Here is a 22,583-nt window from a genome sequence, read left to right as displayed (position 1 = left end):
TTGGTAGGGATTGTGAATTCCAGTGCTCTTTATGGTGCATATCTACTTTTCTATCTGTATATGTTGCAATAAAACAACATGCACAAGGTTATAAAAATAGCCTGGAAGTGATTGACATGCTAATAATGCTCAATCAAGTCAATAACGCTCGTGTAACAAGCTCCTGAGAAAATAATATTTTTGGTCAATAAGACACTTTTTAAAAATGAACTGTTTGTTTTTAATTAACCTCATATTTAGCCATTTAGTCATGCCATGTCCATCAAGCACAGTGGAGAAAAACACGTGCTGTCTTGAAACACTGCGTTGTTGCCTTAAACTTTCATCTCTTCCTTCTTGGCTTTCTCTTCTGCATTCCACTTCAGCATGTTTGGGAGGATTGAGGCAAATCATGGCTTGTCATGTTACTTCGAATTCAGTGCTTCCCTTTTGTAAGGAGGGCGTTAGGTGATTCATCTGTGACAGAACATCCCATTATGTTGTGACAGACTGTCAGAGTGAACCTGCTGTAAGTACTTAGTAACAATATAGTGCTTCTAATATGTCACTTGACTCCTTTTCTTTTCTCCTTTCTTTTTTTTTTTTTTTTTTTTTCTTTGGCTAAAGGCTGACAGATTTTAATCCATTAAGTGATCCAAAAAACCAGTGTTTGGGATTGTGTAATGCTCAGTAAAATTGAGCAGGACAGACGGTGCCCACAAATTCCCGACAGGGACGAGGGTGTAGGTCCCGTGGTCTTCCGACTCTTCTTGTCACATGGTGTTAAGTGGTGGGGTCTTGTTTGCTTTGCGGCTTGTTTGGATTTTTAAAGGGAAAATTATATGCTATCAGGGGAAGGATTTTTAAAAGAAAATGGATTCATGTCCCAGTTATGAGGGAGATCTGAAATAAATTCGAACATTTGTGAGATGACTTTAAGATACATAATTTTTTGTGCTGTTCTGTTTCTGTGCTTATTTGCATTTAATGCTTGGGTTAGGTCAGCTCTGGAGGTCAGGGTTTCCTGGCTGCTGCTCTGCTCCGGGGACTTCACAGTAGGCTCTTGTCCCCTGCACAGGGCTTGTCATTAATTACAGCATCCTTCCAGCCCTCTCGTTAGAAACAATCTGTTGTACTTCTCAGCACAATCAGACTGGATGCCTGAATTCAGATTAAAAACAGGGCATGAAGTTGAACTTCAGAGACTCAGAGACTGCGGGCTGCTGAGCCCTTTTGTAAACGAGGAGCCTTCATTAGGTGCCTGAATGTCATGTCAGGAGCCTGTCCTCAGTGATCATCGCTGGGGAGTTTCGTGTGCCCGTGTGCTCAACTGAGGTCACAGAGCCCCTGGGAAACCCCACCCTGTGCTGGTGCCAAACCCACTTATCTTCCCCGAAGTCAGGGGGAAATTGATGACTTACACAAAAATCTGGCTCATGGTTTTGACAAACTTACAGTAGATGACATCCATCAAGCTGTGATTACTGGGTAATGTGCTTAAAATAAGGCAAATACTGAAGGTTAAAGGGAAGACAGAAAAGGGAATTGGATGCATTTTTCATGTGAAAATGAAACCTACTTAACCCTTCAGTATTTTCATAGAGTCATGGAATCCCAGAATGTCCTGAGCTGAAGGGACCCCCAAGGATCACCCAGCCCAGCCCTGGCCCTGCACAGCCATCCCAACAATCCCACCCTGGGCATCCCTGAGAGCTCCTGGAGCTCTGGCAGCCTCGGGCAGTGCCCATTCCCTGGGCAGTGTGTAATATGAAGAAGCAGGAGATGAAAAAAGCCTGGAGAGCTAGAGGCAATGGAAATTTTTCCGAAACATGTCTGCACAGTAGTGCTGCCTTGTTCTGGTGTCTCAGCTGGGGTTAAAGCTCAGGGAATTTTTTCTTGTGCTGCTGCATTTATGAAATCTGGAGCTGTGGAACTGTTCAAACCATGGATATTTTGATTAATTTCAAATACCAGACTGAGCAACAGTTTTGGATATTCCTTACATTGAATTGTTAATTACATTTTGTGCCCTGGATTAACAGACCCTGAAGATCTCCAGCTCCCAGGAGAAGGGACACTGGCACAAAAGGGTTAAATGGAGTGCTCCAATTCCTCCCTACATTTTGGGGAGTGCAGAGCTCTTCATGCCCTCCCTGTGTGAGCAAAGATCAGGGAGGTGTCTCACACCTGACATAGAGGGTGACCAAAGCACAGGGACAGCCCTGAGGATGTCCCTGTCTGAGGATAACAGAACTCCTCCATTCCCCGAGGCGGTGCTCACAGACCTTTGGCTTTATGAGGTGCCCAGGGTGGCTCCAGCAGTAACAGGGACCTGTCTCTTGTAGGATTCAGTCCCTCCACACCTGCTGGAGATGAAATGAGCAATACCGCAAAGCACAGAGGCCAGGTCTCTATTCTAGGACATCCTTGGATGCTGCATGACTCTTTAGCTCTCCCCTGGGAATTGGGAATTTCTCAGGAACCCTCTGGTTCTGCAGTGCTGACTCCTGGTAGTACTTACAGGCTGAGTTCCACAACCACCACCCCAAACCTTCCTGTTTATTCAACCTGCCCTCAAGAATGTCTTAGATTATTCTGCTCCAAATTCTTTATTGTAGCAGAACATTTAGTCCTATTCTCACCTCTTTTCCATGTCAGGAGAGCTCCGCTTTTTCCCTGTTAGCATTTTTCCACTGGCTGTAGCACCTTGCCCCATGGATAAATGTGAGGAAAGGGTTGGACTTCCCTCTGTGTGGTCTCTCTGAATAAACACAGAAGCTGGTCTCTGGTCAACATTTTGTGAAACTTTCTTTGTGTCCTGTTTTCCATCATATACGAAGCACACCAGTAATTCAGCATTGTGGGGATTTGCATTCCACTACTATTCATTCATATGCCATGGAGGACTATAAAAGGAAGAAAGACTTGAAATGCAGGACATAGAGGACTATAAAAGGAAGAAATACTTAGATTTCTATTCCTAATAAAATATTATTGAAAGTACTTATGTTCACTTTAATACAGGAGTACAAGTAATGGAGACTTTGGAGATGCACAGGGATTTCTTACCGTGCCTAAATGAAGCTGGATGACTTTTAGGGCCAAATCTGAGAGACAAATTACTTTTTTTTTCTCAATAATTTTTCTTTCACAACAGTTTCTGATTGCCAAGAGCTGGATGACAAAAGATGTGATTTGCCAGTCACAAAGTGTAGCATCCTTGTCCTAACTCAAAAGCAGTGTATTTCAACAAACATAGAAGAAAGCAATATGTAATTTTTGGAACACTGCAAGATGTTTCTGCTTCTTCCAAAAGTGGATATTTTGAGGGAGTTTTCCTCTAAAAAGATACTACATTTCTGGAAGTTCTAAAATAAAATGTTACATAAGAGAAAATATTTTCAATTTTTACCACTGCACAAGAAATTTTCATTTAGCAGCTTCTGCAAGATGAGGATTTAATCCCCAGACTTAAAATTTGTATGTCCTCTATTGAAGGTTTTTGCTAGGCTGCTTAAATTGTTGCTAAAGTGTCAGGCAGATAAGTGAATGAACTGGAAATAAAAACTGCTTTGGCTATTTTGAGAAGGAAATCCTGAAAAATGTGGGGTTTCTATTTCCTATTGATTGAGTTTTGTTAGGTCAGTCCTAAAAGATTTTAGAAAATAGAATATGTATAAAAATCCATTGAGTATGCTTGGTCTCTCTCACCTTTATTCTGGAGACACACCAGTGATCAGTGATTTGATTCACTGCCCATGGTGTAAAAGGCTCCTTTCAACCCAAACCATTCTGGGATTCTGCATTTAAAATCTTCCTCCTAATTCACTCCTGCTGTTTCTTGAATGCTGCAGTAACAACTGGTCAGGAACTTGCCCCCGTCGGTGCTCGATGTGTGTATGAGCAGGTGAGGGTGCGATTTAGGGTGAGGTGGGGAACCTTCCCTGCTCAGGCTGCAGCTCATTGGGGTGGGTGCTCAGACAGCATCAAACTCCTGAGCAGAGCTCCTGGCAGGGCAGCCACCAGGGATTTCTCCCTCTGGATATTCCGAGGTGCACATCCAGGGGTAAGGAAACCTGAATGGCATTTTCTAAGGGAGGCTGGGGCTGGCTGGGGCTGAAGGACACCTCCAGGTGTGACAGTGGGGAACATAAATGGGCTGTTCAGCCAGAGGAGGATCTGCTGAGCCTGCCTTGCCCTGGGAAGGCAGGGGAGGAGCACTTTGGCTGTCCAAAACTGCAGTGTTATTTGGATATCTGAATACACTTCAGATGTCACTGGCAGCTCTTCTGGGGACAGCAAAGGATGCCCAGGAGATGAAGCACAATTTAAATGCTTAACCAGGAAAGCTCCTGCTCGCTCAGGGTCTGAGGTACCCTCTCTCTGCAGTGATTTGGTGTTGCAGTGGGGAGGAAAAAGTCTGACATGTGCTGATTACCTGAATTGTTCTGTATCTGATCCCACCTTTAGTAATGGATTGCAAAACCCAGGAGTACATCTGTGGCTCTGCAATTAAATAGTTTATGCATTTACACCTCTGATCTCTCAGGCTTGCAATATTTATTTTGCTTCAATTATAAATCTACTTTTACTTCTACTTACATATTGACATAAACTGGGAATTGGAAATGGTAAGACCTACAGTTAAAGTGTCTGTGTTTCGAACACATAAGGAGTTGGAGTATTAAGCATCCATTTGCATACCCATAGGTTACCTCAGGTGCATGGAAGGAAGGTTTTCATCTTTACTTTTGATACTTGATATGTTAAATATCAAACTCAGCCATACTTTCAACATCCTCTACAAATATATTTGGGTTATACTTGTCCAGGTTGGACAACATCTTAGCAGCACTGCCTGGCTATTCTCCTGCTGCCCCAGAATTCCTCCAGCAGCCTTGGCCCCAGGAACGGAGGTGAAGGGCCTTGTTTGCCACATTAATCGCTTCTGGATGGGCCGAGCAGTGAGTCAAGTTTCCAGAGCAATGAGGGAAGTGTGTAAACAACACTTGCTCAATAGGTTTTTGTTGAGGGAGCTCCTGCCTGCTCTGTTTGCTTTGTGAGAATAGGCAGTGAGGTGTGAACATTCAAAAAACTAATTCTAATAAAATAATTCAACTTCTTTGTTTCCAGGAAAATTTTGAGCTTGTTGGTTTTTGCGTGCACAAAAAATGATTCCAAGGACTATGGACACCTAACGTGTTTCACATGCAAACATTTTCAAGAAATAGCTCTAGAAGTTATTTGACAGTAAATAATATGCTCATAGACAGTTTTAAAATGGAAAGACGTAGCCACTACCTATTTGTATTAGGTGACTGCTGGTAATTCCCATTACACTTCTGGATTTCTCAGGCAGGCCTGGCAAGCTTCCTTATCCTACTCAGTAAATGGAGTTAATTGCATTGCCTGTTCTCTGGTTTGTTTTCCAGAGTGCACAAATACCTTTGGTTTTAAAGGCAATATTGAGGCAAACATTTGTGCTGCTATTAAATACCATTGTGGCACAAGAGAAATACTTCACACTTTAGCACTGGCCATCTGAGGACTTGAGGTTTTCTCTTTTTTGGGTTGATTATGCTTCGGAGCACAGGCTTGCTGAGTGATTACTCTTGAACCAAGTCCATCTGCATGGCTGGGCTCACCCTGCTCTTCTACATACATGCAGCCCCGGTGGGCTTTTGGGATTTTTTGTCCAATTTACTCCTCAGCCTCTGGACAGGTGTCCATGGTGGAGCTGAGCTAGCTGTCTAGCTGTCCCCTTGCTGTCTCTGTTCCCAGCAGCTGCCAGAAGCTCACCAGGTTGGTACTGGCAGGTTCTCATTCAGGCTTTTGTTGCAGAGGGGGAATCACAGATTCACATGGTGAACAATCCCTCTGAGAGCAGCGGGTCCAGCCACAGCTGGGTGCTTAAATGGTGCATCTCTAAAGTTTAACAGGTAGATCACAGACCTTAAGAAACCTTTTGTGATTCTTTTGTGAAACTTTTTATGATGTCCTCTCATCAAGCTCTAAGGCTGGTTGATCATTGCAGGTTCTTCTTGACTTGGAGGAGCCAAGAACTGGCTAGACGGCCGGCCCAGAGAGTGCTGGTGAGCGGTGCTGCATCCAGCTGGCAGCCAGGGGTGTCCCTCAGGGCTCTGTGCTGGGGCCAGCTCTGTTCAATGGTTTTATTGACAACATGGATGAGGGGATTGAACCTTTCATTAGTAAATCTGCAGACCACACTAAGCGGGGAGCATGTGTCCATCTCTTGGAAGGTAGGAGGGCTCTGCAGGGAGACCTCAAATGGTTGGAGGGATGGGCAGAGTCCAATGAAATGAAGTTTATTAGGTCCAAGTGTCTAGTCTTCATTTTGGCCACAATAACCCCCTGCAATGCTCTGGGCTGGGGACGGTGAGGCTGGACAGTGTCCAGGCACAAAGGGACCTGGGGGTGCTGGTGACAGCCGGCTGGACATGAACCGGACGTGTGCCCTGGTGGCCAAGAGGGCCAACGGCTCCTAGCCTGGATCAGGAATGGTGTGGCCAGCAGGAGAAGGGAGGTCATTCTTCCCCTGTATTTGGCACTGGTGAGGCCTCACCTCGAGTGCTGTGTCCAGTTCTGGCCCCTCAGTTTGGGAAAGAGGTTGGGACAATTGAGCACATCCAGAGGAGGCAACAAGGCTGCTGAGGGGCTTGGAACACAAACCCTGTGAGGAACCACTGAGGGAGCTGGGGTTGTTAGCCTGGAGAAAAGGAGGCTCAGAGGTGAGCTTGTCACTCTACAACTTCCTGAAAGGTGGCTGTGCTCCAGTGGAGTTGGTCTCTTTCTCCAGGCAGCAACTGACAGAACAAGAGGACACGGTCTCCAGCCATGCCAAGGGAAATGTAGGTTGGATATTAGGAAAAAGTTTTTCACAGAAAGATTAATAAGGTTCTGGAATGGCCTGCCCAGGGAAGTGGTGGAGTCACCATCCCTGGATGTGTTTAAAAAAAGACTGGAGGTGACACTTGGTGCCATGGTTTAGCTGAGGTGTGGGGACATGGGTTGGACTTGATGATCTTGAAGGTCTCTTCAAACCCAGGATTCTGTGAATTCTGTGAATTAAGAGACTCAACAGAGCATCTGCTCCAGGGACTGGACCCAGGGCTTTCACCACTACTCCTTGTGTCAGAAAAGTGATTTTTTAGGTGATCCTCTAGCACCATCATCTTTTCTGCCTAGCTGAGCTTTGCACTGGACTCCTGGATTTGTACGATGGACTTATTGAACTGGACTAAACAGCACAGTGAGCTGTGCATGTCAAGAGCTTTAAAGAGTGGAAACATTTCTCATGGAGAGGCTGGGAAGTGCAGGGCAATCTTGCTACAGTGAGGAAAAGGTCCCTTATCCTGAGTGATGGAAAGGAGATGGAGAAGAGAAGCTAAGACCATGATAGTAGCCAGAGAGAACTGCTCTGCAGACTGTATCACATTGGGCATCAGGAAAGCATCAGGAAAACGTAGGTTGTTCCTTGTGGTTACAAGCTACAGTGCTAAAAAGTGATTTTTGTTATTCATTACAACCATGTTTAGATTTCTTGTGGTGACTTTTTGAGAGGATGTTTTGTTGTATTTATGAGACAGATGTAATTACAAGAACACTGTTTTTCTTATGTCAAAACTGCCTGTGAACATCCCTGAGTAGAAGGCAAGTGCTTTCATCATTACAAGTGTTTGTGGACAAACAGCTGGGGGGGAGATTCCTTTACCTCTTCTTTTGAAATACATAATGGTGAGATAAAAAGACATTAATTGGAATTGTAAGATGAGTTGTGGAGGCCTCAAAAGATGTAAGATGTAAGAGTGGACAGTGTGAGTTCTGGACCCCTCTGTTCCTTGACTTCCACCTCTGACTTTGGCAGAGGCTCATCCTGTGTTTATTGGAGCACTGGGGGTGATAATGTCAAATCCACTGCCTGTGTATTGCTGTTTAATTTTTAAAAATGAGGGGTGGGGATGACTTCTGAGGGGCAATGCTGGCATGACCTAAGTAGAGCAGCACAGAGGTCTCAAACACAAATCAGGGCTCCACCTTGGTTGTTCCCATTGCCCTTGGGATAACCTTCAGAGAGAGAAAAATAGGCGCGAGGAGGTGACACCACTGTGTGAAGCTGTCTCTGCTAATGCAGGGACCTTAATCCACCTTGAATGCAAGTTATCTGATAAATCCTGCATTTCTTCTCTTTCTGGAAGGTTCTGTTACCCAACTATTTCAGCTGAGCTGAATGAACACAAAGGGAGCTGCAGAAATGAGGCAAGAGCTCAGCATGAGAGGATGCTCAGAGTCTCTAAGTCCCACTGACGTTGCTCTGTGACTCCATCTCTCTGTACAGGCACATTTGCTCATTAGGACCAAAAGCAAAAAAATCTCTCTGCAGTTCTGCTTAACAAGATTGCATTTTTTTTGTCCCCAATGCCATGCACACAGACACCCCGCTAGGGATGCAGAAAGAGCTGTAATGGCTGTGCCTTGACTAAAACTCCTGGCAGCAAACATGGCACAAGGCTGTGGGATTTATTACCGTCTGTGTGGATCCTGTTTGTTTTTTCCTATGGAAATCCAAGTTTATACAAAGGCCATCGGATGGAACCTGCACGCCTTTATTATTACTAATAGTGGCTGGGAGTGCAGATCCAAATGATGCATAACATTTTTTTTAAACTAAACCATAAGCCAAGTTAAATGAACTTTAAAAGTGAACATGATTCATAACAGATACCATTTTAAAACTGACCAGACACAGCAAATGTAAATTCTGTCCTTTTAACTGTAAAATGTTTAAGCTTATTTGCAAAGGAGTTTGAAAAATTAAAACCATACCTTCTCTGTGTTTCTCCAGCCATGAAGAAACATCAGAGTTTGCATTTGAAAGGATGGCAATGCAAACTGTAGAGACAGGCTGGATGTCTACTTGAATTATCCTGCTTGTGGAGGGGAAGTCTTAAACTGATGATCACATATAATCTGCAATGTATTAAAAGCATATTCTTTATTGGAGTCCCCATATTACATTTCAAATACATTTCCATGGAATGTTTCAAAATGTCATTTAAAATTATTTCTATTTTCATTGAAATGGCATGTGTCCCCTCAACACTCATCTAGAACTTTATTATTATGATTCTTTGGACAGTTTAAAGACATGAGATCACTTTTTGTGGTTTTGTGTGCCTCCCACTACCTCTGTTCCTGCTTCAGTGCTAATGCCAGCTCCACATCGCCCCAACAGTTTAGCTCCAGCTTCTTGGCTTCTATAGGCTCTGTTTCAATTGATCAGAGGTTTGGCTAACTTAAATATTTAGGCAATATATAATAACTGTATCTCAAACAAACACTTATTGTAACCATCATTCTAAGTGCTTGCTATCATTAAGAAACAGAGTTCTGGCTTCCATTCTAGCACCTCTTTTTCAATTGTGTTTTGTTTCACTGGGCTTTTTTCATACCCCCAGAGTGATTTCTGTCACCTGGAGAGTGATTTTTCAAGAACAGGGACTTTGAAGAAATTGTGTCTTGAAAGGCTGGAAGTTAACAAAGCATTCACAAGTATAAATAAACTAGAACCTTAAATGTGTTCCAGAATTATCCTGAGTGTTTATACTCTAGCAGCAAAACTGAATTTTATATCTTACAACCCAAAAACAACCCATGAGAAACATGAATTTTCAGCACTGAAGACAGGCCAGGAGTGGGAGCTGGACAGGTGCTTCTTGTAGTCAGGGAGATTGCAAGGTATTATCAAAGTACTTAAAATACTGTGCTGGGCTGCTGTGCTGAAAGGGAAGACTTTGAGAAAACCTCACCCCCACTGATTTAATTCAGTTTATACTCTTCAGTAGCTGAGCTGTCTTGAGCCTGTGTTTGTTGACTTCACATTCATCTGACTTAGCAATTGAGACACCTAAAAAAGAGGGCAGCAAGGCCCTGGCAATACCCTGTTCTTATTTTTCTCCACTCCTCTTTCACTTGGGACAGTGGAATTTGGTGGAAACATCCCCCATATTTAACTGACAAAGAAAAGAAGCTGCTAACATATTCAGCAGAATCTAATCATTAATGGATTTAAACCACTGCCTTTTTGAGTGATTTTTCTGGGACTGCCTGAAGATTGACTTGAGTTGTTCGCTTAAATCCCTCTCCAACAGCTCTTGTTAAATTATACGAGTCAAGCAGTAGCTTGTGGAGATGTGTGTGCTTAAACCTTGTATTTTATTTACAACTGATGGCTTTGGGAGAGCTCCTAAAACTGTTTTCTTGTAACTGATGGATGCTCAGACACTTCTCCTTTTGAAGGAGGGCGCCTCCTCTTGACCAGCTTATAAAAAAAATTAACTTTCTGATCAAAAAAATGCTTAAAGAGAACAACAGGTATACAGACCTCTCTGTCTATTGACACCAAAAAAACTTGGGCAACTTGGGAGCTCAGTCCTGTGTGTGCTGCCATCCTAGCAAGTAAACTGAGCCCTTGAAGATAAGTTGGGAAATTAGTTCCTTGTCCTCTTGTGCCTTGATTGAGCCTTGTCAGAGCCAAAGGCAGCCATGTGGCTTTCCCCAGCCAGATAAAACACCATCCTGTTAATGAATAAATCAAGATTACTTTTATGAGTAATATCAAAGAGGTCTGGCTGAAGATAACCCTGCTCATTGCAAGGAGAGTCAGACTAGATGGTCTTTAAAATGTCCATCCCAACCCAGACTATTCTATGATTCTGCAATTTTGTGTTTTTATTCTTTAATTTTTGTGCACATTTATTTATGGAGAGAGATTACATTCAGAGCTTTTAGTCCCAAGGGTGTGACATCCACCCAGGCAGCAAGGCTGAGAACAGTTCAGACTTGCTGAGATTTCTGCACATGTAAAATGGTCAATGCATCTCGGGCTTCTGAGACCTTCTACTTTTCATTATTTTAGCTCATATTTCTTATATTTCAGCATGCCATCTCAGGTGTTTTCTCCCAAGGAACCTCTGTTCCAGATCATCTGACTGTTTCAGGAGCACTTGGACAAGAAGAAAAACACTACAGTCAATTAAAAACTAATTTTTTTGCTCTGGTGTCATTAATCAAATGCACAAGCAGTCCCAGCACTGACACCTGGCAGGGTTAATGTTTAAGACCTGTGGCAATTATAGTTCCCCTGAAAATCGCTTGGCCAGCAAGTCACATAAAAGCCTGTGATTATGAAGGAAATGGGAATTAGCAGAAAAAATTAGGGAAAGCAGTTGAAATATACTGGTAGCAAGGAAGGCAGAGAAGAATCTGACTGATTGGAGCTCCCCTGGGGAGAAGAAACAGGGTCTAAGGGTCACTCCTTCACTGAATTAGTAGTGTCTGTCATGTGAAACCAAAATAAAGCAGCATCAGAAGTAAAAGATTTTCTGTAGAGAAATTGGACCCTGTTCTCTTGCACCTACAACCCAGGGAGGCCAAGTGCAAAATAGTGGGCTGATTTTTACTATCCTAATTCAGCCACAATTCTCTTCTCTCAGATATCTATTTCTTGGTACAGAACATGATGCCCAGAGATTTGACACACAGATACTTTCAGCCATGAACAATTCCAAGATTACACACAGCTGTCATTTCCGTCAGCTCCTTGCCCAGCACATCCTCTGTTTTGCATCTTTGCACTCCCCAAAAGTTACACAGCTGGAGTAAACACAGCTCCAATGAGAACTCCTGTGGTTAGAGCAGACTCCAGGACATGTGTTTTCCCTCTCTGAAGAACATGAGCTGGGTGCTTTCTGTGCCAGATGCAATCCTACCTGCAGAAAAGCTCTGGTAAGTAAACAGTTTACAGTAAGTAGTTTAGACAAAGAACTTTGACTATTGGGAGACAATTTATTTGATATCAATTGCTAGAAAAGCCTTAGGACAATTGAAACAGCTCCTTGTTGCAAGTGTGGGGCCATAGTCCAAGTTCTGTGAGTTTAGTGTTAGAATAATACTGAGACACAAAGAGTGGCCATGCTTCCTGCTTGGCCAAAATTTAGGTGTTTCACCTGAAAGTGTTTCCCTGATGTCCACAAGATGGGTCATTCTTTGTGAGGTCTGTCACAAATATTTCAGCTCCCTCACAGGGCTGCAAAGAATAACTAACCTCTGATTTAATGCCTAACTACTTGGAATTGTGGCATGCTCTAAAGAGCAAGTGACTAATTTCAAACTGTAGGACCAATTCAGTAGTGATGGAGAAAACAAATGATGAAAATGCCAAGCTGTGGTAAAGGAAACACTGAAAAGCTCTGAGGCAGTGCCAAATTTTGGGAGAATTTTGGGATTTAGGTCCAAACCACAGTCATGCAGCTTCCGTGCTGCAGGAGGGAAAGTTGCTTTAAGGAGCACAAACAGCAGTGGAGTAGAAATGACCACAAACAGGATGGTCTTTAAGGTCTCTCCAACACAAACCATTCTATGATTCTGTGAAATGGATAATTTTGACTACACAATAATAATTAGGATGGAAAGAAGAGATGGTTATGCAGTCTAAATGAAAATATAGCAGAGATTTTCTGTTTCCCAAAGGAAAAAAAAATCATTCCTATTGTTTTTTATAATAAAAATAGATCCTTATTTATTTCATTGCAGAGTTAGTTTTCGTAAAGCTCAGAGTCACTGAGATAACAGAGTGGGGAGATTCCTGGAAGGTGCTCCCAGGTGGAATATCCACTCTGGGAAGAGGAGGTGGTTGTGCTGAGTAGTCCTGGCCCTGTGGCCTCCCTCTGCTCTGCAGGTGAAGATTCCTCATGGCATTGCTGTGAGTTCCCAGTCCTTCTGAGCTCTCAGCTCCTGCTCAGCATGCAGTGCTCTGAGGGATTGCTACCTTCTGAAAAGAAGCACGACCTGTAGATCCCTGAAAAGTTCCATTTTGAGACCACGGAGAAAAGTGGGGACATTTCACTGGGGGGGGGGGGGGCAGTAAGAAGCAACTTCTCAGTGTGCTCAAACATGGCTTTGAGATAAATCCTGCCTCCAAAACTAAAGGAAAGAGCAAGGGAAATGAGGGTGGAGGTCAGTCTGTACGATGGCTTTGTCAGGTCCTAAATGAGGAATACTTGACATCCTTCAGACCCTGAGTCCATCCCCTGAGGTGGGGAACTCGGCAGGGAAAGGGAGGAAAAGGTAAAGAACTTGCTGAGAAATGTGTCTGGGAAGTGGTGGTGGTGCAAGGGGATTTTCTACCTTTTCAAAATGGTTAATAGATTTAAAATAGTGCCCTGGTAATGCAATGTGTGCTAAAATCCTCATGTCCCAACTGCAGAAATACATGAATGTTTATATACTATGACAATATGTTGTATTATGCATTATGAAAAATATGGATCAATGTAAGAAGACATTTAAATTAACCCCAAACTGGCTATTTTCTTGTATATTTAAAACATCTGGCTGAGAACAATCCCATATTCTGCATTTTGTGTATCTCAACATGCAGCCTGTTTTTCCCATTTCAACTGAATGTCTTTCCAGTAAGCACAGTTCATTCTGACAAGAAAGTTGTTTGGGGTTTTTCCCCCTATTTATTATTCCCTATTATTAACAGGAGGCAAATGAACTTTGGACCAGGCCCTGTAAGAACTGTATTTATTTTGTGATATATTATTTAGCAATTTATTATTGCTAAAATGACAGTAATGCTTATTATTATATGCAGACTTAGAAGGTTCAATTTTAAAAATAGTAAATGATTTTAATCAAGATCTTTCTCTTTCTCAGTCTTTCATGCTTCAGTACAAATGTGTCTTCTGAATTTAATATATCATTTTATTAGACAAAATATAGGTAGTAAACTGATACAATGGAATAAAAATAACAAATCCTATATATTAACTGAATTGATCCCTTCATGATTCAATACTAGAGTGTTGCTTCCAGTCTTTAATTTCCATGATATTTCTGCTGGAATCTTGTTTGTTTTCAAATGCATTGTTGAGCTTTATGTTGATATCTATTCCAGCTGTTTTCAAGTTCTGCTAATTTGTTTCCCAGATGATACCTACTTACAGAACCATCTCACTTGTAGTTATTGCAGTTGTGTTGTCTAGCTGCATTGGTTCCTGGATGTCACATTTTTCTTCCATAAGGACAGGTTTCCCCACTACTTCTGCTATTTATTTCTGTATTTCCATAGCAGTGGCCAGAGGCATTGAAAGTCGGGTTCATGTGCCTGCTGGAATTTACAGGTTGAGATCTGGAATTGAAAGAGGCTGGTGAATTAGTCCAGAGCAGTAGTTTGTCAATTTTGGAAAATGAAATCAAAATTTAACTTCAGTTTTTAAAATAAAGTAACGTAGGGTGTTGTTGTAGCAATTGTGTCTACTGTCATCCCATGGATCCAACAAATGGATTGTTGTAAATTCTGTGAGCAGTTGAGGGGATTTAAACCTGCACTTACACACTTTGCTGTATTCACATTTTGCTGTATTCACAATACCTTTTGTGGCTGTACAAAATGCCTGACTTTTTCCTGATACATTTTATAGAGGAAAACAAGAAAACACGGTCACAGGACCTGCCCAAATCCAAGCATTTCTGTATTCTGGGGCTTTTTAACATCCAAGCCTACACCTGAATTCTAGTTTAACACTGCTGGAACATTCTCAGTGTCTGCTAATACATTTTTATTTTTTTCCAGGTCTATATTTGCAGCTTCTTCAGTTTCTTCTTTCAGGCATCTTGCTGCTCTAAACCTTGGAATTATTAACACCACAATAGAGTGGGAATAATTCAGCCAATGTCAAGAGAGGGATTGAAGCTACAACTGAGGATATCCCCTCAGCATTCATGAGAAATTTAAAATACACCTGAAATCTCATTCATGAGAAAGTCATTAAAATACACCTGAAATCTCATTCATGAGAAATTTAAAATACATCTGAAAATTCTGGTGTTTGTGTCCAAGCCAACACCAGCACCCCCTGGCAGCACCAAAGCTGCAGTGCCCTGCTCCACCTGCACTCCTGGTGCCCAGCTGGGGTTACTGGGCCTTACTGGGCACTACTGGGCTTGGTGGGGAAGGACCTGCAGAGTCAGGAAAGTTGCTTTAGGACAGCCAGAAATTACAAACCTCCTGCTCTCACCTCCCTTGTGGTGTCCCTGTCTTTTATCAGTGGGGCCTGTCCTGGGCCGATATCATGGACGATTTATCAGGATAAAACCAAGCTGCTAATTTGAAAATTTGCCTTAAAGATAAAATTGCACTGGAGAAACACGTTTAGTAATTAACTGGAACAGGCAGCAGTTTTTTTGGCACAGCTCAGTGTGGTTTCCGCTTACTGTGGTCTCTGCTAAAAAAACCTTTTCTGTAATTGCAGGTTAAGGCAGTGTGCAATGTAAATAACACAAATAAAGCCACCTCTTTTTGTACAGTTTTGAACTCTGTGGGGTCCTGTTATCTGGTATGCAGACAAATCCTGAATCTACTGACTCTTCTTCAAGAAATTAGTGCAGTTATGTTATATAAAACCATACTTTAATAGGATATTTGGGGTTTTTATTTAGCTGTATATTCATCTTTAAATGACATTTAGTGTTTCTTTCCAAAACAGAAATAACTACAAATAAAAATAACAGATTACAAACAGAAATGAAGTCCCTAACAGAGATATTAAATTTAGTTAAATTTGTCTCCATGGCAATTCTTTAGGAAGATTTCCAGAAAGAAAATACATAATTTCCTTTTTTTTTTACACACTGTCCCTTATATCTACTGCAATATGTTTTGAGGAGGAAAATTTTGCATCAAGAATGACAAACCCATATTTTACTTTGAAAATAACCTGGAAACTTAACTTATTTAAGTTACATAATAATATTTTTCTTCTATGTAAATAATTGTACAGTATTTATATAAACTCCAAGACACCGGGTACTGATCAATTCTTGTAACTACTAAAGAAAGCATTTCACTTCAAGGTTTGCAAAACATTCATAAATTGGCTGGACAGAGTCACAAATTGCTTTTCAGTTGTGATCAGCCTTCCCTAATGAATTTGGACTTCCTAAAACTCCTCAAATTGAATTTGTATGCATAATGTTTCTATGAACTTCTCAAATGCTCGCAAATAATTGCACTTGGCAATGCACCCTTTGAAAAAGGATTGTATTACCTTTTGGAAAAACTCAGCTTGAGCTACGCAAACTTATTGGTGAAATACGTCACGGTCCTACAGAAGATTCTGTTTCTGGAGGATTTTGGCCTTTTTGTACTCACACCAGTGCTGCAGTTTTTCACTTTGGCGCCTCCCTGCAGCCGGTCCTTGTGAAATTAACGGTGCATTTTTGATTTAGGGGAGTTTATAAACCACAAGGAAAGTTCCATCACCACCTTTCAGATTCTTTATTATATAGTGCTCTTCGGTGAGTTGGACTACATGGAAATACAAAATAGAGCTCATTATTAGCCTTTTCTCTCTCTTAAAGTCCCAGTGACTTGCTTCACATTTACCTGACTGCTCTCAAAGTAACGTCCTTGTGCACTGCAGCATTTCAGACCATTTCGCTCCTGTTCTCTCTGTGTTTGTAAATCATTTTATGAATAAAACCAAAAGCAGTGAAACAACAGAATGGAATCAATTCCCCCTCTATTCCTGAGCCATCTTTTAGGAGAGGATAGTGTGGTGGTAGAGGGTTTGAGAAAACTCCTTCTCACTGACCACCAGACAGGCTGAAAACTGTCTGCAAGGCATATTCCTCTAACAGACTGGCTCAAAATATACCAGATTAAGTGTTATTTAAATTGGTATTAAATCCTTGCCGTGTGCTTACCATATGAAGACTGTATCTTCATCTCTGGGGATTAACAAATTCAGTGGCTTAAGGCAGAGACACTTTGTAAATACACCCCATAAATTACACGTGGGCTTTTGGGAATAACGCAGACTGCTGTGGGACACCCAGCCAGCCAGAATTGCCAACATGCGGCTTTTCCATTGCCTATGCACCTCGGGAGTGCTCCCAGGTATGTCTGAGGCTGGGACTCCCCAGCCCCTGGGCATGTGCTGCTCTGGGGGCCATCCTGAGTTTCACTCTGAGTTTTCAGTCCTTACAGCTTTCTTCTTGCCACCATACCCAAAAGCCAAAATCTCTTTTCCTCCCCACGGACCCTGAGGGTGCATTTCTTCATATGGACCACCTCGATCCTCTCTGTCCACAGCTTGGTGTGCTTTTCCTGCACTGAGCTGCATCATCAGCGTGGTGTCATGAGCAACTACACACATGGAGCAAGAAATGGGTTTTAATATTAAATTGGGAAAGCCTGCACTAATAAAGCAGCATGTCATTTTCCCCCCTCTCTTTTCTAATGTAGGTAAATTCAAATTAATGCTCTCAGCTTACTATATGTTGGCATAACTTACATCATGGATAAATCTCATATTTCCTTCAGTGTTGTGATCTGATATACACTGCCACATGCATGTGCTACACATTATGAATAAAGCTTTAAAAAGCCTGCTTTTATAGCTGTTTATGTTATGTGATTGAGTTCTGGTAGAGAGAAAATTTGCCAGGACTAAAGGTTATTACTGGCTGTTCTGCAACTAATATTGCCTAGAACTAAAGCAATTAGGCTTGACAAAATACGAGCTGCTTTAAAAAATGCACTCTTGAAAGTTGGGCTTGTAATGGAACTTGATTTAATACATGCTACTGACGTGGAGATTTTAATTAAAAGAAGGAGAGAAAAATAGCTGCTCTGCTAAGATGGAAGTCCAAGGGAGGTTGTCCTGCAGGTGAGCAGAGTCAAGGTGGTTTTGCAGCAAAATGCATCCCCTGAGGGGATGGGATGGATGACAGAGGAAGGATGGATTCTGAATGGAGCAGTAATGATCAACATAAAACTGTGAAAAATAACCAGCTTTGTCATCGTATCATTTCCTCCTAGGACACAGGAATTGTTTTTGCAGTGGATTACCTTCACTACGTGCAGCAAACCCCAGAGGTTTGGGCCAGGAACGGCTGCCATGCATCAAGAAGCACCAATTTCCATGCTTTATTTCATGGCTGTCAAAAAGAAGGGGGAAAATGTTTGTAGGATTGTCCAGAAGATTCTCACTCATCGTTCTACAAGTGAGCCTTGACTCAGACTTTCAGTTTACACCAGCAGTATTTAAAATACAGATGTGTGAATACTTCATTCTTTTCATTTCTCTGGCCAGCCCCAAAAATTTTGGGCTGAGTTGGATCATTTTGAGTCACTGTGTAACAAGACCTATTTCTTTTTCCCAGCAAAATGAAAAACTAAGCCAAAAAACTGGAAACAAACCAATCCAGAATGCTTAGTTCAAAAAAATAACACATTTATTCTGATGATTTTTAGTTTGCATTTAATTTATAATTAAATAAGCCTAGTCTTAAGACACTGTGTTGAAACACAAGTAGTATTTGAATAAAAATTGTTTTTTCATCTCCTCAGAACTGGGGAGGCTTTTAGTTTTATTTTTAGCACAAACTCTTGCGAGAGTTTGGTAATCCTTGTATGTGGCTTAAATTTTGGAAGGGTTTTACCAGCTTCATTCACACAACCAAAAGGATATCCCCCCATTTAGACATTCCATATTGCTGTTGGTATTCTTTTAATTCTATTTTACCAACACTCTTGCTTCTCTCAGTCCTCTGGGATTTAAATTTCAGTTGTCAGTCACTGACAAACTGAAGAAGATGCAGCATTTCTAATTCTCTACATTTTTCTATACTGAGAATGAACCAAATGTCTTAGAAATAAAGACATGGCTAAATGCTTTGAGTTCTACATTCTCCATCAGGTGGTAGTTTAATACAACTGGGTTAAACACAACTACAATATAGTTGTACTTAACTCTGTAGAAGTCTATTTATTGATCTACCAATCAAAAAATTTTCTAAGGAAAAGGAATTTTTATGTATACAATGAGAAGCAAAACTACAACTGAGCATTCACATCAGAAAAAAAAATCAGATATTGAATATTTGAGATTAAGCCAGAACAAAAAATACCAACAGGATGACATTTTTCTATGCATCTTTGAGTTTTTATTGGAAAATGACATTCCGTTTAATGATAGAAGAATGACCTGATAGTTAAGAAATGCAAATAAAGCTTTATTTGCATACAGCAACACACATTAATAAATACTGACCTGGGGAGGACAGCAGTGGACCAAAAGCAAAGAAAATTGCCAGTACTGCTGACAAAGATGTACGAGTGGCAGAAGTCTAAAGAGTAACAGAGCCAAAAGAAACCAGGAGGTATCAAAGTGGATCTTGTAGAAGCTTCTCAAAATTTTCTGCTGCGATGCATTTTGGGACTTCTGATGTCAAGGTTTTCAATCAAATCTGCTGTTTAACAACAACAACAAAAAAGAAACATTGATATGCTCTGAAATAATCTTGCTGTGAGATGTTTCCAGGAAAATCTTTATTTACATTACCTGTCACAATGGCCTACGGAGATTGCCCGTGTAATGACAGACAAATCTGGTGTACTATAAGTGCTTTAAAATGTTTGACAGACACTTCCAAGAAGTTGGAAGACTGAAAATAATATGAATGGTTTCACAAGAGGAAGGCCATAGAAAGCCTCAAGGTTTTTTTAATTTAGAATTCCAGCGAAGCATAAAGAGTATAATTATTTGTATTTGCTGCGTTTTATAAACTGCATAATACAGTCATTCTTTCACTCCTTAAAGTTGTCATTTTACAGTACAGTTCAGGACCGCAGTGGTAACATATTTTCCAAAGGTCAGTTTTCCAATTATAATCCAAAATTTGATGTTAATATTTTTTCTTATAGCCATGTTGTAACCGCATTCTGTTAATTTCATAAAGATTTCATTTAGCTGAGGTAGGTGGTATTCTGGGCATATGAACAGTCACCTAACGTCAACAGCAAGCAGTAACTGTAACTACTGACTTCCCATCATTTGCAAAAAAATATTTTCCCAAAAATTATAGCATGTAGAACTAGACAGCATCCAAGTCTCTCACTGGGAAATGACAGGGATTTTCTTACTGCTTTATATATTCATGAACACTTTAAAGTCTCATTAGATTTTGCAGGCAATCCTACACACTCGTCAGTTAATATCCGAGATAAACTTATTTGCCGAGTCCTAAAAACAGAAGTGAGGAGCAATGATTTGGTATTTTTATCTGTTTCTTTCCCACCTCCCTCAACTCAAACATCCCTTCAGAGACAGTCATCATAGAAAAATCACAGAATTAATTTAGCTCATGCAAGCATTAGAATTGGGATAAAATACAGTATTTTAATGCTTTACTTAGTGCTGCTTTTCAGGTTCTTGCCATTTCTTTACATTGTTTGCAGTAAACTTGTAATTTACATACTCTGGCATATTTCAACATAAGCTAAATGCTCCAAACCACCAAGACGCAACCTCAGTGGCCGCAGAAAATTCCTTAATTGGCTTTGGGATAAGGAGAGATCCCAAAAGCTTTCTTGTTCCCTTTGGTCTGCAGTGGGTTTTAAAGCATGAGCTCCAGGGTCCTGCTCTTTCCCCTCCCTGGGCAGGACGGGCACAGCTTCTGGGTGATGGAGCAGCCAAAGGCAGCTCCCTTGCTGTGCTCCAGACAAGGGGAGAGCTGGGGCTGCACTGATCAAATACTCCTGATGTTCCCCTCTCTGGAAATGAACAGCAGCTCCTGGTGCAGCTCCTCAAACAGATTCCAGCTGAAACCCTCACTTTCTTGCAAGCTTTTGGGGAGTTAATATCCAAATATTTGGAGAAGGAAATATTTAAGAGGGAAGGAGGCAGGTGAGAGTTGCCAACTATCTGACAAAGAAGTGGAAAGCATCCATGTGAATGAGCACTCACCATGTCAGTTGTGCTGGTCATCTCAGAAACCTCTAATTTCTTGACTTATTTTTCCAGTTTTGAACCATGCTGATTTGAGGAAGAAAGAATGAGGAACTGTGAGGGGTGGAGAAAGCCTTAGAAATTTTGTCTGTTTGGTCACTTGCTTATGCACATTGCAAAGGTACCACAGGAGGCAGCAGGAGGATTTATCTTTATTTGTTCTTCAGGACAGAGTACGTCTCTTGGTACCTCCATGCTCTGTTCTGAGAGCAGAATTTTCAAGGGTGAAATATTTTGAATGAATTCAGTGTTACCTTTCTGCAATGTACTTTAAAATTTTTAATATATTTCTAAATTTCAGGGAAGGGAATTACTTTCTGGAATTCATCTGATATCATCTGATATTTCAGAATAACTAGTGTGGGACAAAAAAAGAAAGCTTTTTCATCCTGTCCAGTTACTCAGTATTTAAGTTGGGTGTTGCGATTTTTAAAGAAATATATTTTAAATAGATACACGAGTTAGTATTTTTGCAATTACTCTTATTTTTAATACATAGTTACATCATTGTTACATTGTTTCTTGAGACAATTTTTAGTGAAGAATTACTACTTTCCTCTTTCCTTGTTATATCTTGTATCAATTTGGATCAATAATGACTCTGCTTGGAATATGTGGGAAAATAAAACCAAAAACAAAATAAAAAATTAAATTCTGAGCTCATTAAAATTAATGAAAAAGCTCAAGTGAAAACACCATAGTCAGAATTTGACCTTTGGATTATTTGTCTTCAACATCTTTAAAATTCCTCTTCGAAGACGTTCTGAAAAACCCCAACATTTCAGGCATCATTTCCAAACTCCTCAGGAGGAAGCAGAGCCTTCCAGAGAGGTTGAGCTGTTATGTGTTTCACCTGTGGAAGAGGATTTATTTCTCTGCTGATGGATGGGGCAGCGATTCCCGGTGGGATGGGTGACCCGGGCCCAGTCCTGAGGTGCCTCTGGACATGGCTCTGACCGTGGAGTAGCCAAACCTCGCTGTGGCTTTGGATCTGGACAAATGTGCTCTGCCAGAGACCACCTCAGGATTTCACTGGTGACTTGAACTGCGTTTGAACCCGAGGAAAGCAGGAATGCATTAACACCCTCAGCCCCACTGGAGTCAGTGTCAGGATCCCTCGGACCCACGAACGTCACACGTCTGTCCCAGCAGCCTGGAGCTCCAGGTCACACCTGTCCTGAACACCTTGGGAAACTCCTCATCAATGCCCAAATAATGGCACATTATCATCAATGCCCAAATAATGGCACATCAGTTAATATTTGTTTGGCTTCTCAAACTGCTTCACTTCTCATTTTAAAACCACAGGTAGGCAAAGCCTCTTCTCAAGTAATATTAAATTCTTGCTCTTGATACGCACTAACAAAGCTTCTTCTAATGGAGTAACACCTTCTGAATTGTGTTCAATAAACAAATGTTTGGCTCAGCAGGCCAAATTCCATTTTCCACCATTCCCTGTGTTTTCATTTATCCTACAGCAAAATGAAGGCAAAAAAGTAACTAGCCTGAAATAGTAATTACTGGAACTGAGTCCATCTGGTACAGGAAAGGGGTGTGGAATTCTTTCATCTATGCAGTGCATGATAAATCATGCACATAAATGCAGAAATCATAGATAAAAACATGACTTATTTTAAGAAAGAATGACTGCATTTCATGGTGAAATATTGAATATTATGCTTAAAAGCATTTCAGAAAAATAATTATGAATCAACAATGTGACAG

At 41.2% G+C, this 22,583-nt stretch overlaps 1 long non-coding RNA gene across 1 annotated transcript; it reads left to right on the top strand.

Annotated features, from left to right (window-relative positions):
- The first annotated feature begins 253 nt into the window (after positions 1-253).
- On the top strand, positions 254-22,299 carry LOC132332089 (uncharacterized). The gene is made up of 2 exons (XR_009487788.1): positions 254-508; positions 17,888-22,299. It is a non-coding gene; the product is annotated as an uncharacterized LOC132332089 (long non-coding RNA).
- The last annotated feature ends 284 nt before the right edge of the window (positions 22,300-22,583 follow it).

Source organism: Haemorhous mexicanus, chromosome 11 (assembly GCF_027477595.1).
Source record: "Haemorhous mexicanus isolate bHaeMex1 chromosome 11, bHaeMex1.pri, whole genome shotgun sequence".
Lineage (NCBI taxonomy): Eukaryota > Metazoa > Chordata > Aves > Passeriformes > Fringillidae > Haemorhous > Haemorhous mexicanus.
Note: the sequence above shows the minus strand (reverse complement) of the source record. Positions and strands in the feature narration are given on the sequence as shown.